Source organism: Malania oleifera, chromosome 1 (assembly GCF_029873635.1).
Source record: "Malania oleifera isolate guangnan ecotype guangnan chromosome 1, ASM2987363v1, whole genome shotgun sequence".
NCBI lineage: Eukaryota > Viridiplantae > Streptophyta > Magnoliopsida > Santalales > Ximeniaceae > Malania > Malania oleifera.
In genome coordinates, this window is record NC_080417.1 from 142949064 (window position 1) to 142953900 (window position 4837).

Genomic DNA, 4837 nt, shown 5'->3' on the forward strand with positions numbered 1-4837 from the left:
ATTTGGGATTAACTTGTATATTAACTTTTCTAGTTATTATATCAACGGTTTCTACTAATTAACAACTCTTGATTCATGTAAGTAAAATTGTAGGTATTAAAATATAAGAAATTAGTGAGAACCTGATTCCTTTCAAAGAGTGAAGTTTGAAACCTAGCAGTCTAACACTAGCAGTGAATTAACTAATTTAGTTAATTATCAAATTGAAACTGAAAGTGGGCAGCGCTGAGGGGGGGCCTGGGCTGATTGTCGGGCCGTCCACTAGGTGGGTTGGGGTTGTTGGGCTTTATGGGTTATTGGGTTTTAAGTTTTAAGTTTTATTTTTTTAAAATATTGGTCATTCTTCAAGCAGATATTCATTGGATAAACCGAACCTGATCCGTTTAGGAGGCGGATATAAAATTTAAAACCATATTTGACTCATTTAACAAGTGGTTTAATTATAAGTCGATTAAAGATGGTCAGATTTGGTTGAGATTAATGGATTTGTATCTATTTTGCTAGGTCTACTATCCTTCTTATTTTTAGGTAAAATAGTTTTAAAAATATTTCTACCATTTTCATTTATTTTAAAATATAGGAAAATGATAGAACAATTTTAAATTTAAATTTCTAAAAATATAGGTTATATTTTATGATGGTATTTTGATGACAAGTTTTGTAATGACATAGTATCATATATACACATCACTTTAAGTTGAATTTCCACAATATTCTAAAAACATCTCTACCATTTTCATCTATTTCAAAGAATAGGAAAATAATAAAATAATTTTAAATTTAAATTCTTAAAAATATAAGTCATGTTTTATGGTAGCTGTGACAAGTTTTGTACTGACATGATATCATACAAACACATTTATTTTAAGGTCGCTTTGATTTACGATTCTCTTCCTTATGTGATATGGATTAACTTTTCATTTCTTTGATTTTTTTTTTCTGTCTTTTAAAATTCCTAACAATTAATTATAATTTATCTAAATGTATAACCTCATATATTGTTGGCCAATGCTTTATTAAACCCTTTTTTACTATTCTACTTGAAATAAATTACAAAAATTTCTATTAAGGAGATAAGCCCCATAGACAGTATCGGTGGGAAGAAATTAGATTGCCAAGGTTCTTGGGTTCAGGGTTTGGAGTTGGACCTTCTCTTTTTAAAATAATAATAATAATAATAATAATAATAATAATAATAATAATAATAATAATAATAATCTAGGTGCATTTGTTACATTGAAATAGGTAGCTTATTTATTGATTGAGTAGTAAAAAAATACACATGCTAGAAAAGCATATATATATATATATATATATATATATATATATTTATAGTAACTGTAGCAGCAACTTGCAACTATTTCATTTAGGGGCAAGGTTCATTTTATGCAATGTTTAAGTCTAGATGCTTAAAAGAGACGAACTTAAATAATCCTTACTCATGTTTGTACCATCTCTGAGTCATAACTTTCATTTGTACCACCTAATCATGACTTGAAATCTATTACAAGTGGGAAGTTTCATGTAGAAGGTGGGGGAGCCCACGGAGTCTTACTCACCCCCCATGGTATAGTATAGTATGTTGAGTTAGGGTGTAATGTAATTATGTTATCATATGAGGGCATTTGGGGGGTTATATATATATATATATGCATATTTGTAGTCGAGGGTTAAAACTTAATGCTTCTTTGATGATATAATGGTGCAAGGGTTCCGTGAATGTAGGCACACTACCAAATCATGACAATTCGTTGTGTTTTTCTTCTCTTTTTATATTGTTGTGTATGTGCATAATCTTAGAGTGTGATTTCATGATAATATTTGGACTGTAAAACATTTTTGATAATAAAATATGTTTTCTTGTTCAAGCTTGTTTAGTTTTACTCAAATATTAGGGCTTGGGCTTGAGCTATACTAAGGAGGTAGCCATCGCTCATCTCGTAGCACTTCCACCCCATATAAGACTCGAACTATAGGCCTCCAACATAGAAGTTCCAAAGTTTAATGACTAGTATGTCACAATTTGTTTGTAGGATCTTTGTGCATCCCGAGGAAATGTAGAAAAGGATTTGATATGGGTTGAATTGACAATATAGAGATAGTGGAAGCACAAGATCAATAGTTCAAGTGCAAGGGATCGGGCAAAGATGTGGGTGGCATTGGATCATCATTTGGAGTGTGACGTAAACCCTCGACTATCTCCTTGGGAGAGCACCTCAAAATAGAAGTATCTAGGTGAATAGTAGAAGATTCGATCATTGTAATCCCTCAACCATAAATTGGAGAGAGAACCTCAAAATAGGAGTACCTAGGGAGCAGCAAAAGGCTCGATGGTCAACTGTCCTATGCATTGTCCATGATGTCCAATTAAATGCTTTGTTCATAGGAGGGAAACTTTAGGTAAGATTTAATTACAATTGAAGAGAAGGAGTTGATTATGATCACATTCCAAATAATTAAAAAAGATTTCAAAAAGAAAGTAAAGTCAACTATAATAATTAGACCCGTTAATGTTTAGAAATGTTCTAAATTTATGATTAGGATTGATGTTTAGAAACATCTTAAATTTATAATTTGGGCTATTTGTAGTAGAATTGATTTAAGGTTGACCTTTGATGAGTATAAATAGTGTTGATGAAAATGTTGTAAGGGACATTCAACACATCATACCAACTAACCCAGTGTTAATATAGACTGCCTAATGTTTTAACTTCGATCTTTATTCCATTTCTTCTTTATCTTTGTCATTCCTTTATTAATTTGAGTCTATTCACCTCCTTTTTATAAATTTTACAATTTTTTACTAATTCTTTTAATTTACCCTCTATTCCACGAGAAAATATGAAGTAGATCGAATCTATTACGTCACTCGTAGACTAACCCAATAAAGTAGTGACAACTCATATACTAGAAGTCATAACACCTTCTTTTAAAAACAATTCAAAAAAATTCAAGAGTTGTCACTGTTTTATTGGATTAATCTATGGATGGCATGGTAGACCTAGTCTACCTAATAATTTTTCTTATTTCACAAACTATTCCTTGTGCAATACGATAACTTTAACTGCACTTCTAACAAGATTGGGATAACGATCGCATTTACCACAACTTACAATTTCCATAACCAATCATATGCACACTTTACAACTAAAAGGTGTTTTACAAACGTCTTTTTCACATGCCCCAATGGAACACTTTAAAGCACTAGTTACCGTAGTTATAATAAAGATTATAATAGAGACAATGTGCCATTCGATGTAGAAAGACTCACTAGTTTTGATTTTGTAGGGATTTAACAACAAATCACCAAAAATAAAAATTTCATGCAGTCTATCACACATATCACACCAAGATGAATATAGATGATTTAAAGGATGAAAAGAGATCTTGTATGTAGATCATGCAGAAAGACATGTTTAGTAATTCGCAATTAACAAAAGTGTTGTGAAATTACGCCCTAAGATTATGTGCACACACACATTGTAATGATTCCATAATAATAATAATAATAATAATATAGACACCATATTTTTGCACTAACCAAATATAACAAAGGGGTTACCATATTATTATTATTATTATTATTGTTACTTTACTATTATTATTTTTATTATTATATTCATTATATCTACTTTGTTATTATTATTATTATTATTATTATTATTATTATTATCATTACCATATTCATTATTATCATAAAAGTATAAAAAGAAAAAAAGAAGAAAAAGAAAAAAGAAAGGAAGGATTATAGGGTTTTGGTTTTGGCTTATAAAAAGAGAAAAGAACACACAACATCGGGGCGAAGAGACCAAAAAGAAACACAGAAAGAAAAAAAAAACCCTGTGCCTCCCAGCCATCTTCATCTTTTCTCCCTCAGCTGCCCCCCGGCCTCTCGGTTCTCTCCCTCTTTCTTCCATACTCCCCTCACTCTCGTGCTCATCTCCCTCGGGTAGAAGCCTCACGGCCACTCTTCTCCGTCGCAACCTCACTGTCTCTCTCCATCCTTCACTCTCTCTCACGACCGCCATCTTTCTCATCCTCTCCATCACCCTGCTGCCCCATCATCCTCCTCCACAAGCTGCAGAACACACCATCTTCGTCCACGCCGGCCATCACGCCGGTATGCAACCAGTCCCCAGCACTGACCAGCTCCAGGCTCTGCCCCTCGGCCAAGGCACCAGCACCACAGCAGCTCCGGCGACCCCACTCCAGCCTCCACCGCCGGCAGCAACAACAGGCAAGAACGGCAACCAACAACCACCGGCAACAGCAGCGAACTGAACCACCTGTGACCAACCTTCAAGACCTCCACGACACCACCTGCACAACCCCACCGCCTCTCTGCAACTCAGGCCAACTCTAACACTAGACCAGCCGGCTGCCCCCTCTGTTCCAGCTGCTCCAAGTACCGCGCCTCCAGCAACCTCCACCACAGCAGCCGTGCCTAGCTCTTCACGTTGCCCTCATTTAACCACCTTCAACTCCGGCAATCTCCCACGCACGGCACCACCCTCAGCAGCTCCCAGTTCTTGCAAAATTAGACATTCATACTGTGAGCACTCAAACACACACAGAACACACACGTGCACGTAGAGATTTTTTTTATTCCTTTCTTTCTGTTTCCTATTTTGATTATTTTCCTGTTTTGATCTAATGGGTCTTCATTGTATATGCAAGTAAAATATCCAGGTTGTATTTATTATATATATATATATATATGTATGTATATTTATGTGTGTGTGTGTATACACATTAAATGAATACCATTCATCTTACAGTTTTTTCTTTATATTTATTTTAATATTTAATATTCATGGTAAGTTTTTTATTATATTTG